General features: G+C 47.2%; 1 protein-coding gene across 1 annotated transcript in view; it reads right to left on the bottom strand.

Moving 5' to 3' along the window:
• NPHP4 (nephrocystin 4) overlaps positions 1-13,835 on the bottom strand; it is a 109,142-nt gene that overhangs the window by 60,089 nt on the left and 35,218 nt on the right. The window lies entirely within an intron of this gene.

Here is a 13,835-nt window from a genome sequence, read left to right as displayed (position 1 = left end):
GACCACTGGCCGCGTGTACCCAGGCAGCCCTACTAAGTGCAGGCCGTGGTCACAGGGAGGGTGGATGGGCTGCCAGGAGGGCCTGGCACCCTTGGAGAGGAGTGGAGGCCCTCGCCCTGCCTGTGAGGGTGAAGAGCACAGCCCCAAGGGAGGGGGGGCCAGGGGAACCCTGATTCCAGCTGCGTCGGGAGCCACAGGGTGGCATGGCTCCAGCAGTGTGGCCGGGCAGTCGACATATCTGTCGATCTGGCTGGACACGGGAACCACCATGCCATTGTCACAGTCAGCACTTGACTGCACTCGGGTCCAAGGCAGGTCGCCACATGCACAGAGGACTCTGGCTGGGCTCCGACACAGACAGCTCATGGTCACACGTGAGCGTGAGTGGGTCCCAATACAGGAAAGGAAACACCTGCTTCACCCAGGCCAGTCTTCTCGGGCCGTTCCTTGCTGGGTGACGTCCCGACCTGTTACAGCCTTTACATCCACGTGGGGAAACACCCAGAATCAGCATGTGGTTTGAATTAATCTCTCCTCCCCGAGTCCCTGTCGTAACTAGACCTCAGGCCACCCGCGGATCCTTTACCGGAGCCAAAGTTCAGATCACAGGTGAGGCTGGGGCCACATTCTGCCCCGTCACGGGGTGAGCAGAGATTTGGGTCCCTGTCAATTCCATGAGGAAAAGAGCCACGTCCTGGAAGGACAAGCAAAAAGTCGGCGAAGTACAAGCCCCCGGCACGTGACTCTGAGCCCCCAGCACGTGACTTTGAGAGTCTGCCAGAGACAAAGACGGCGTCAGCCTTTGCCCTCCAGTGGCTGACAGCTGTATGAACGGCACTCGGCACCACAGTGTACCAGGGAAGAGGTGATTCTAAATCCACTGCTTTTAAAAAATAAAAGTATTATAAATGCAGTAGGAAAACTGGCTGCTAAAGAAACTATAAGGATTCAGTAATATATCACTGGACTGCTTTATAAACACTCATCTATAAAATCCAGAAGGTTATTACAGGATCAAAACGAAATAAAATACGCATCCAAGAGTCCATGCTGTTTGTGTAATCCTTCTGGTTTAATTTTTCAAATTAGGCAATTCTGATACCTAATTTTCCAATTTCACAGTTCCTCGTGGTTTTTAGTTCTCAATCAATACGGCTCTCTCCTGTATGAAATACCTATCAGTTACACACTACCCACTTGCCCTCCCTTTTGTTTTTCACAGCCCAACAAGAAGAGATAGTTAGTGGGTTATTGATCACACCTCCACAAAGGCTTCAGCGGGACAATTAGGGCCTGTGGCAACTCCGCTGCCGTTTGTTCACCGGCATCCTCTCCCAAGCAGCCAGGGTGACACCTGCAGGCAAGAACCTCCCTGAGCAGCCCGTCCCCCGGCTCCAAGGAGAAGGGCAGCTGCATCCAGCATCAGGGAGGCCAAGAGCTATTATTGGTCAACGGGACAAAGGACCTCCTACCAGTGAATTCCAGTGGCTGAGACCAGATCTGGGGGCTTTATAACGCCTTAACCTGCCAAACTAGGCTTGCTTTTTATGCAAACTGAAAAGGAAACAAAAATACATGGACTTGTTCCCATTTAGGCTTTTCATTATAATACCAACCAACATACAAAGGCCAAAGGCCTACAGCTGGATTAGGAGCCAGGTTTGTCACGGAACAGAAGTGCCACGCGACATCCACCAGGCAAAGCACAAACAGAAAACAGACACCTGACCCCTGGGAGTGCTACAATCCAGGGTCCCTGTGGTGTGCTGAACGGTGGCCCCAAAATGACACGTCCACGGCCTAATCCCTGGACTCTGAGACTGTGGGCTCGTTTGGATAAGGGTCCATGCAGACAGAACTGAATTAGTCGTAAGAACTGTGAGATGAGGACATCTAATTACCCAGGGTGGCCCTAAATCCAACGACAAGTGTCCTTGTAAGAGCAGGACCGAGACAGAGGGAGACGCACAGAGGGAACGCCATGTGCAGACGCAGGCAGTGGCTGGGGCGACGCGGCCACAAGCCCAGGGATGCCAGCAGCCCCCCAAAACCTGGAGGAGGCAGGAGGGTCCTTCCCTAGAGCCTCTGGAGGGAGCACAGCCCTGCCCAGCAGAACGATTTGGAGCTGTGACCTCCAGAGCTGTGAAAGGATAAAAGTCTGTTGTTTTAAGCCCCACAATTCATGGCAATTTGTTCCGGCAGCCCCAGGATGCAGATGAGGTCCCCTTGGCAGCTGTCCTCAGTCCAACGCGAAAGTCACTTAGGGGCAGGTAAAAACTTTATGTTATTTCACGGGATTGGTTTTCTTTAGATTTGCAGTGAGACCTTCTTCCTCCTGCCCAGGTCCCCACGCCGGTCGCCTGAGCCCAATCCACAACCACTCTGGGCCCTGCAGCCCCGAGGCCCAGAAACACACTGCAGAGGAGACAGTGGCGCCTGCTGAGGTCACCACCACGACAGAGCTGGGCCCAAAGGACAAACCCTCAATAGGGACAACCACACTGGGGCACTTGGCTGAACACAACTGGGAAAAAAAGCCAAACGGTAGTGTTGAAACAGCTCCAAATGTTCCCAATATCGCACAGATCACAGAGAAAAGAAGAAGCTAACAGACATGAAAAGGGAGAGAGAGAAAGTGAGGTAAGCACAGTACTGATGAGGGAGGCGCAGGGAGGGGCAGGCACCTGGAGAAGGCAGCCGGGGGCCCCGGGCCAGGCACAGGCGTGACCCGCGTTCACATGGTGCAGGCGTGTCCTTTCCGTGCACCGTTCACATGACCCTCACCACGGCCGGAGAATGCCGACCACTGAGGGGCAGCCAAATGTGGTGGGTGGCCTGAGGCCCAAGCCAGACGGTACAGACCATGGAACACCCTCTGGAGGGACGGGTGTCCACCCCCAGTGCCCCGGGCCGGCACACGCACAGCCAGCGGCTCTGGGGACTCAGAACTGGACACGGCACACGGGCAAGGGGCAGGGTCTCTTCCAATGGCTTGTTCCCTGGCTTCTCCTTAAAGGACACTGGGTTCTTGGCCACTGAGGGGAACTACCTGAACCCTGCCGAGGCGAAGAGTTAGGAAAGCAAGGGGCACCCAGGGACCTGGTGACACCACGGGGCAAAGTGGAGGCCCAGGAACCAGAGATCATCAGCCCGAAGTCATTCCTTCCCGAAATGAATCCAGTATCTGCCAACACCTTTTCCAAATTAGACACACAGCAGTCTCGGTGGCTGCTGCAGGCTAATTTGACTCATGCACACTCACAGTGAAAAAGGAAACCTAACAACATATAATTAAAGTCATTTCACATGCCATCAATGACACAGAATGTGCAGTGTCATTTACAAGCAACGTAATCATCCGACGGGCAATATTTTCATCTCATTCTACACAGTAATTATTTTTAAACATATACACAAGCAACGAAAAACAAAGGGAGGATGGTTTAAGAAACTTCTGTAACCCAGCATAACTCTTCATACTGGCTAAACGGTTCATAACACTTCAGCCCTCTTTGCAAAAAAGGTGTCAACTTGACAATGATTGAAAGAAGCAGCCGTGAAACTCTCATGAGTTTGGAGCTGTGACCAGTGAAGTGGACAGCCGTGTGGCTTCCCACCCTTTGGAGACGGAGCCTGGAGCCCAGCAGCCAGTGTCTGAGCACCCCAGGGCCTTTGCATCTGCTTCCTCTGGAGAGCCTGCCCCCTGCCTGGTTCTGCCTCCCCCATCTGCGAGTGGGTCCTACAGAGCCCTTGCCCGCAGCACTCAGGCTTGGCGGCCTGGGATCCTTTCCTATGGGCCCTGCCCCCCACTCCATGGGAAATTCCATGCCCCGGAACAGTGACCAATCCAGGACAGGGATGCACAGTGAGGCCAGTCCTAGTCTTGCCATGAGGGCATCCCTAGGGGTCTTAGGAGAAGGCAGCTCTCTCATTGGGAGTCACCACCCTGGGGGAGCAGTAAACCTGAAGCCATCCAAAGCCACAGCCCCCTGACCTCCACGGCACTGAGAATTCCTGCAGCACAGGACAGAGGCGAACTATAGACAAAGACACAGGGGGAGGAGTCAGGCAGAGGTCATGGAGAGGACTCAAAGGCAGCAGATGTAACAGAAGAAGTCAACCAGCTGGACTCAAAATCAGGACCTTTTGCTCATCAAAAACAGTGCTATCTCTGGGGACAGCCAGTAAAGGGCACCCAGATGGGACCTCTCTGCTTGTTTCTCATAACTGCATGTGAACCTGTAATTACCTTAAAATAAAGCTTAATTTAAAAACCAGTGTGTGGCATATGATAAGAGCTATACAAAGTGCCGTTTAAAATTTTTTTAAATGACTATCTGCACACAAAAAAAAACAAACCTACAATATTAAGTTAGAAGATATAATGGAAAAGAAAATCCTATTTATAATAGCAGCACAAAAATTAAATATCTATGAATAAACTTAATGAGAACTGTCCAACTGTTTAAAATCTACATTTCAAAAATATAAAAGGACATCACTCTTGGAAGACACAAAAATAGATTGGAACAAACAGAAAGACATCTCTTCTTCTTGGTTAGGACATAACAACATCCTTAAGATGTCAAATCTCTCTAAATTAACTTATAAATTCAATGCACTCACAATAAAAATGCCAATAAGCTCTCTTTCCAGAGCTCGACCGGCTGACACTGGAAATCCAGGCGGGTAAGGAGGGCTCCACAAGCAGGAACGGGGGGCTCTGAGGGGGCTCCAGCTCTGCTGGGTGGTCCGCAGGCTACAGGGCCTCCAGAATGAAACTGTGCTCCTGGCATGGGGACAAACAGAGCGGCCCACGAAGAGAATCAAGGGCTAGAAACAGACACAGCTGTAAACAGAGACCTAGTGTGTGCTGAAGAGGCATCTTAAATCGCTGTGGCACAGGAGGGCGCTCTGCTGAGTGGGACGGGGACAGCTGGACGGCCACTGGAAAGGCACAAAATTAGATCCCTTCCTCACACGACAAACGAGAGACCTGAACATACAAGATGAAACTATTCACGGCTTTTTAACCACGACTCAAAGCCCACACTCAACAAAAGACAAGACTGATACCTCTGACCACATTACAAAATGTTTTCAAGTTTCCATGAGGCTATAAACTGAATGTTTCAGTCCCCCCCAAATTCTTATGTGGAAGCCCTAACTCCCCCAATGCCATGGTACTTGAAGGTGGGGCCTCTGGGAGGGGTTAGGGTTAGATGAAGTCCTGAGGCTGAGGCCCCACGATGGGATTAGTGACCTGGTCAGTAAAGGAAGAGAGAGAGATTTCCCTCTCTCCACACACACACCAAGGAAGGGCCATGTGAGGACCCGGCCAGATGGCGGCGTCTACAAGCCAGAAAGAGGGTCCTCACCATTAATCAAACCTGTGGCACCCTCATTTTGGACTTCCCAACCTCCAGAACAGTAAGAAATCAATGTCTGTTGCTAAGTTACCTGGTACATGGTATTTTGTTACAGCAGCCGGAGCTAAAACAGGTGGCCCAAAAAGCGGGGAGCAGGGAATAAAATGACAACACTGGGAGAAAACAGCTGCAGTACACACAGATAAAGAGCAAATACCCTTAATGTACAAAAACTTAACATGTGATGAAAAAGGCAAAACTCTGTAGAAAGACGGCCAAATACCTCACAAACATGAAAGATGTTCAACTTCTTATAATCAGAGAAATGCAAATGAAAACTACACTGCGACACCACCTCTCACCCTTCAGACGAGCAGAGTTCAAAAGCTTGACAACGCAGACTATCAGCGAGCAGGAGGGGGGAGCTGGCCCGTCACACGCTGCCAGTGGGAATAAAATACGACACAGCCCCTCTGGGGAAATCAGACAACATCTAACTAAACGATGTTTTTATCCACCCTTCCTTCCAGCACACCCACGTCCAGGGACTCATCCTGAAGTTTCACCTCCCACAATACAAACGTGCTCACGCACAAGATCGCGCAGCTGGGAAAGGAATGGGGGGCGCCCTGCAGACAGGCAGGTCCGACTGCTGAGACGTGAACGTGAGAAAAAACAGAGTACAAAAATGCCACTGTGTCATCTGCTCCCTTCAGGCACTGAAGGGGAACTAAGAAAACACACACATCTGTTCATCGTCCCAAACGCAAGCAGGAAGGGTGGGCTGGGAGCGAGTGCTGGTTCCCACCCAGGCCTGGGACAGCGGAAGGGACACGGAGGGCGCGATACTTTGCTGAGATCAGCTTTTGGAAGAACTCTGACTTTGAAAAGCAGATTAGTGTTCTATCTATTCAAAAGATAAAATATCACTAGGGATGGGGAGGGGAAATAACTATAACACTGAACTCAAGCAGAAATGCACCGTGTAAGCGCGCTGAAGGGGCAAAGCCAGGAGACGCAGGAAAACCCTCCCTAACGGTTCCCTTCGGTCATGGCCGCAAACGAGTCCCGAACTCTTTGGCAGGTTTGTTCTTCGTCGCGGTAGGGATGCAGCAATTCTGACATTATTTGAGATGTGCTCTAGGGCTGGGAAAACGAGAGCTTGTGCTGATGGGGCCGGGTGCCAAGGTTCTCTCTGCGGAAGGAGAGATGTACAAACGTGGACGGTGAGGCACAGGGAGTCTGCCAGCCCGGGCTAGGATGGAAGGATCATGAGGACTCCACTCCTGAGCCGTGTGCACCCGGAGGGGTGGGGGGTGTGTGTGTGTGTGTGTGTGTGCGCGCGCGCGCGCATATATGTGGTGTGCGTTTCCATATGTAACATTTCCCGGCTCTGGCCACTGAAGGGCTTAGACAGACCTAGCGCCTGGGTCTGGATTCTAACACCTCCCGCCTCCTCCCTTCAAGAAGAACCAGGCTCATCAAAAACAAGGAAAGTCTGAGAAACTGTCACAGCCCAGAGGAGCCTAAGGAGACATGACGACTAAACGTAATGTGGCATCCTGATGGGTTCCCCGAACAGAAAAGGACATTAGGTAAGGAAATTTGAATAAAGTACGGATTTCAGTTAGTAATAATATATCAATATTGGTTCATTAGTCATGACAAATGTGCCATACTAATGAGGTTACTGCTAGGGGAAATGGGTGTGGGTATAGCTGTACTAGCTTCACGGTTTTTATGTAAGTGTAGAAATTGTCTAAAATAAAAAGCTGATTTAGAAAAAGGCTGGTTCCAGGGCTGGAACAAAGATGAGCCTGGAGCTTCTTGTTAGGCCAGAAAGTAAGAAAATGCTCAAAAACCACACAAGATGGAGGATGTCACCTGAAGGGCCTTTGGCCAAATCTGGGACAATTTAAGCACCAAAATAACAAGGGCAGTAATTTTAAAATAGGGACCCGGGAGTCCATGCCAGCATGGGCTCAATGGCAGAATCAGTCAGTCCGTCCGGCCACAGGGGAGGAGGGCGGGCCCTGGACGCAGAATGCCGCGTGGAGGGAGTGCTGGGGTTGGAGGTCACCCTTCATGGATGCCAGGGGACATCCAGACGGGGAGGAGACAAATGCATGGCTTAGAGGGCCTGCCCATGCACCGTTTATCAGTTACAGGCAGGAAGCTACTAACTCCAGAGTGGTGACGTCACACAACACCTGAGCAGATGATAAAGTTAGTAAGGCAAAGAGGCGCAGATGGAGGCCGCACACCTCCAGGCACGAGACCCTCACGGGACACGACCTCACTTAGTGTTCTGGCCAGGGATGCACAACCGGACTCCATCGGGAAGAAACGTCAGCAAACCAAAATAAGGAGCATTCCCTTCAAAGCATTTTTTAAAGGAGGCAGATGATACTATTGAAAAAATCAAAGCACAAAAGACAAAGAAAGACTGAGGGGCAGTTGCAGACTAGAGAGGACCAGAGACAGAACCGGATGTGACGTGTGACCCTGTGCTGGGCACCACACAGGACAGAAATGCCAGACAGGACAGGCTGGATCGACGGGCAGGACTGGAGTACGGAGGGGGGCTGAGGTACTGATTCCAAGCTGAATGAACCGAGGTTGATCACTGTCCTGTGGTTACACAAGGGAACGTCCTTTTTCTTGAAAAATATACACTGAGCATTGAGGGGTCAGGGGCCATGATGTCTGCAATTTATTTTCCTTCCTCGTTCAGAATGTGTGTGTGAATCTACACACAACACAGGAAAGGAGAGAGGGAGGACACACGAGCAAGGGGTGCGAATAAAGAAAACGGGGCAAATGTGGACAGCGAGCGAGTCTGGACCATCGGGGAATGCAAATTAACACGCATTCACATTCACACCCACCAGGATGGCTAACATGGAAAAGATGGACAAAACCAAAAGCCGGGAGGGATGGAGGCAGCTGTGACTCTCCAGCAGCGCTGGTTTAACTCCTTTGGAAAGCTGGCACTTCTCAGAGAGACAGCCTACATCTACCTGTGACCCAGCAGTTCGCTCAGGGCATTTACCAGAGAGAAATGAAAATACATGTGCACAAAAAGACTTGCCCAAGAATGTTTAGAGCGGCTTTACTCATTAACTGGAAAAGTCCACCAACAGGAAAATGAAGAAACAAATTCATATGATAGAAAACTCATGACATAAAAGACATGAATATAAACATCAAAGAAGCTCAATGGATTGCAAGTAAGAATCCACTGAGGCTCACACCGAGACACTCTCTATTATCATCAAATTTCCAAAAGACAAAGAGAGACTCTTGAAAGTAACAAGAAAGAAAGAAATAGTCACAAGTGAGGAGTCCTCAATAAGATCAGAGCAGACTAACTCATCAGAACTTTGGAAGCCAGAGGCAACAGACAGATATACTCAAAGTGCTTGAAGGAAAAAACTGTCAGCCAAGAGTCCTACATCAGGCAAAACTGTCCTTCAAAAGTGAGGGAGACGGCCGGCCGAGTGGCTCACTTGGTTAAGAGCACGAGCTCTGAGCAACAGGGTCGCCAGTTCGATTCCCACATGAGCCAGTGAGCTGTGCTCGAGCTGAGCTGCCGCTGAGCTGCCAACAGGTGGCAGGATGGCACAGCTGGTGAGAGCATGTGCTCCTAACAACAAGATTGCCGGTTCGACTCCTGCATGGGATGGTGGGCTATGCCCACCTGCAACTAAGATTGAACACGGCACCTTGAGCTGAGTGGCTGCGAGCTGCCAACTTGCAGCCCGGATGGCGACTGAACTTGGCACTGAGCTAGCTGCGCCCTCCACAGCTAAGATGGAAGGACAACAACTTGGCTGTTCCCCTTCCCCAATTCCCCAACATTGTTCCCCAATAAAATCTTTTAAAAATAGAAAGAAAAAGGGGGAAAAAAAAAAGCGGGGCTAGGGGAGTGAGGAAGAAATCAAGACATTCCCAGATAAGCAAAAGCTGAGGGAACACATAGCCCAGCATTAGCCCTGCCCTGCAAGAAATGCTTACGGGAGTCCTGCAAGGTGAAACAAAGGACACTAGACAGTAACTCAAAATCATATGGAGAAATAAAGGTCTCAAAGAAGGTAAATAAAGGGGCAATTATAAAAGCTAATATTAGGGCAGCCGGTTGGCTCAGTTGGTTAGAGCGCAGTGCTCATAACACCAAGGTTGCTGGTTTGATCCCCACACGGGCCACTGAGCTGCACCCTCCACAACTAGATTGAAACAACTACTCGACTTGGAGCTGATGGGTCTTGGAAAAACACACTGTTCCCCAATAAAATAAAAAATAAAAAACAAATAAATAAAAGCTAATATTGTAACAACATTTTTGTACTTTGTGACTACATGTTTGTTTTCCACATGATTTAAAAAATTAATATATTTAAAGAAAGACATTTTTGGTGTAAAATTAGTATTATTATAATTTTGGCTTATAAGTCCAAATCTTGTTTCCTACAATAACTTAAGAGACTAACACATTTAAAAAAAATTGTTAGTTTATGTTTTAGCACATACATTCTATAATGATGTAATTTTGTGACATCAACAACCAAAAGGGATGGAGACAGAGCTGGAAAGGAACAAAGTTTTTGTACGTTATTGAAGTTAAGCCAGTATAAATTCAAATTAGTGTTATAACTTTAGGATGTTAAATGTAATACTGTAGCAGTGTTATAACTTTAGGATGTGAACGCAAAACTGGCTGCAGACTATACACGAAAGGAATGAGAAACGAATTTAAACATTTCATACAAAAAATCAACTACACACAAAAGACAGTAGTACAAAAAATGAGGGGCAAGAAACCTGTAACGCATACAGAAAACACAACTGCAGAAGTAAGTCCCTTCTTATCAATAACTACTTTAAATGTAAATGGATTAAGCTCTCTAATCAAAAGATGGAGATTGGCAGAATGGATGTTAAAACATGTGACCCAACCATAGCTGCCTATAAGAGACTCACTTGAGATTCAAAGACAAAATCAGGGTGAAAACGAATGGAAAAAAAATTCCATGCAAACAGTAACTAAAAAAGAGCAGCAGTGGCTATTATGATATCAGACAAAATAGACTTTAAATCAAAAAAGGTTACCAGCGAATAAAAAGAACATTATATATTCATAAAAGGTTCAATACAGCAAGAAGATATAATAATTATGAATATTTACATACCTAAAGACAGACCATCAAAATATCTGAAGCAAAAACTGACAGAATTGAAGGGGAAAATAGACAGTTCTACAATGGTTGGAGAGTTCAAACCCCACTCACAATAATGGACAGAACAACCAGACAGAAGTAAGGAAATAGAGAACTTAAACTATGAGGTCAGACAATTAAGTTTGCGAACTCATCCTAGAAAAAGTGCTCCATACCTCACTGATGACTATCACCGCAGTCAACTTTGAAGTACTCCCCTTGGGAAGTTATGCACCGATGCCAGCACCTAGTCCACCCTTCAAAGCGATTTTGGAACTCTTTTTCTGGAATGACTATCAGAGCTGTAATCGTATTACCCTTGATATCCTGAATGTCATCAAAATGTCTTCCTTTCAATATTTCCTTTATCTTCGGGTAAAGAAAGAAGTGATTGGGGGCCAGATCAGGTGAGTAGGGAGGGTGTTCCAATACAGTTATTTGTTTACTGGCTAAAAACTCCCTCACAGGCAGTGCCGTGTGAGCTGGTGCATTGTCGTGATGCAAGAGCCATGAATTGTTGGCAAAAAGTTCAGGTCGTCTAACTTTTTCACACAGACTTTTCAGCACTTCCAAATAGTAAACTTGGTTAACTGTTTGTCCAGTTGGTACAAATTCATAATGAATAATCCTTCTGATATTAAAAAAAAAGGTTAGCAACATCGCTGCAACAAGTTCGCAAACTTAATTGTCCGTGTACACAATAAACTAGATCTAACAGATATATACAGAACACCCCACCGAACAACAACAGACACATTCTTCTCAAGTGCACATGGGACATTTTCTAGATAGGCCACATATTAGGCAACAAAATTAAGTGTCAATGGATTTTGAAAAGTATCTTCTCTGACCAGGATAAAGTTAGAAATCAATAACAAAGGCAAACTGGAAAATACATCAAACTGTGGAAATTAACACAATTTTAAACAGCCAGTGGATCAAAGAAGAAATTACAAAGGAAATCAGAAAACACTTAAAAACAGATGAAAACAAAAACACAACATACCAAAATGTACAGGACACAGCAAAAGTGGTGCTAAGGGGGAAATCTATAACTATAAATGCTTACATTAAAAAACAAGAAAGAGCTCAAATCAACAGCCTAATGTAACAATTTAAGGAACCAGAAAAAGAACAACAAACTAAACCCAAAGCCAGCAAATAATAAAGATTAGGGCAGAGTTAAATAACATAGAGAACAGAAAACAACAAAGAAATTCAGTAAAACCAAAAGTTGGTTCTTCAAAAACATCAACAAAATTGGCAGACCTTTAGCTAGACAGACTAAGAGAAAAAAAAAAGTGAGACGACTCAAATCATTAAAAACAAACAGTGAGTGTTGACAAGGATGTGGAGAAATTAGAACTCTGCACTGCTGGTGCGAATGTAAAATGGGACAGCTGCTGTGGGAAACAGTATGGTGTCTCCTTAAAAAAATTAAAAATAGAATTACCATATGATTCAGTAACTCAGCTTCTAGGTGTAACCAAAAACCTGAAAGCAGGGTCTCAAAGAGATATTTGTATACCCATGTTCATATCAGCATTATTCACAATGGCTAAAACATGGAAGCAACACAAGACCATCGGTGGATGAATGGATACACAAAATGTGGTACAATCATACAATGGAACATTATTCAGCTTTAACAAGGAAGGGAATTCTCCAATATGCTACAACACGGATGAACCTTGTGGACGTTCTGCTAAGTGAAATAAGCCCGTTACCAAATGACAGATACCGTTGCCAGGGGCTGGGGGCAGGGGAACGGGGAGTGGGTGTTTAATGGGCACAGACTTTCAGTTGTACGAGATGAAATGAGTTACAGGATGGATTGGTGGAGACAGCTGCACAACAGTGTGAATGTATTTAATACACAGAACTGGACAGTTAAGATGGTAAGTTTTATGTTATGTGCATTTTACTGCAAGAAAAAAGACATTGAAAACAAGTCAGTCAGAACGCCACTGAGCTGTACACTTGAAAATCGTTTTAGGTTATGTGAATGGCTCCTCAGTAAATATAACATTTTTTAAAAGACAAGTCAAAACAACCATTTTTTAAAAGTGAGTGAGTCAATATCTTTCCTAAAACCATAAAGGAAACCCAACGTTCGACCAAAGTAGAAGATTCAGTAGAAGATTCAGCACCGGGTCCTCCCTCCTTTGCAGCCTCCAGGTAAGGTGTTCACACTCACGTGTGCACAGTCCCCCCACCCTCCGCAGGCCCTGCCTGCTTGGGGACAGTGGCGGGAAAGCCCCAGGCTGCAGCAGACACGGCTGCAGCTGCACTTACTGTGCGTGGGGCTGCACAGTGACTCGCCTGGGACACGCTCCCCGTTTCAGGGGACAAGTCAGGGTTATTCTGAAAGATCTCCAGGACATCCTCAAGCCATCTGTATTTCCAAGTGCTAGGAAGTTTCAATTTATATAATTTTCAGAATAAGCCAAGGCATGGTACTTTTGTTTCAAGTACAGAAATTCAGGGCCGGCCGAGTGGCACATTGATTATAAGTTGGCTTAGGACGCCAGCTCTGAGCAGCAGGGCCCAGGTTCGGATCCCACATGAGGGCCAGTGACGCTGCGCCCTCTACAGCTAAGATGCTGAACAACAGCTCAACCTGGAGCTGGGCTGCCATGAGTCGCTGGCGACGGCATAGGCTGCAGCGGAGCTGCAGTGGGCTGCCATAAGCTACCGTCAGTGGCTGGCAGCCAGCATGAGCTGCCAAGAGCCTCCATGAGCGGCCGTCCAATGGCCGGCGACCGATCTGCCTCACCCAGGAAGAGCGCAATGATAATACCAACATGGGCCAGTGAAGTAACGTCCTCCACAACTAGACTGAAGAACAAAAGGACAGCAACTTGTCTGTTCCCCTTCCCTGATTGCCCAACACTGTTCCCCTCCACCAATTCCCCAATAAAATCTTAATAAAAAAAAAAGAAATTCAAAACATGGAGGTCCTGGGCACCTAGACCAGTTCTTCACACATAGTAAGCACTCGAATCTGTTATATAAACTTGTTTGGTTCAAAGAATAACACAAGTACATAAATAATACATCTTTACCCCATAGAATTTGGGAGAGGGTTACTTTGCTACCTGTCTCCCAAAAAAAAGACTGTTTTGACTGCTGGCAGTTGGGGGCGGGGGAGGGGCTACACTTACTTTGACATTCAAATGCAGCAAAAGACACTGGGTCTGGTTATTTTTACAGCTGCCTTCACTCCAAGTTGCTCTCTTAGGTTCTAGGG

This window comes from Hipposideros armiger, unplaced genomic scaffold (genome assembly GCF_001890085.2).
Source record: "Hipposideros armiger isolate ML-2016 unplaced genomic scaffold, ASM189008v1 scaffold_316, whole genome shotgun sequence".
Taxonomy (NCBI): domain Eukaryota; kingdom Metazoa; phylum Chordata; class Mammalia; order Chiroptera; family Hipposideridae; genus Hipposideros; species Hipposideros armiger.
The sequence above is the reverse complement of the archived record's forward strand: the minus strand, read 5'-3'. Positions and strand labels throughout refer to the sequence as shown.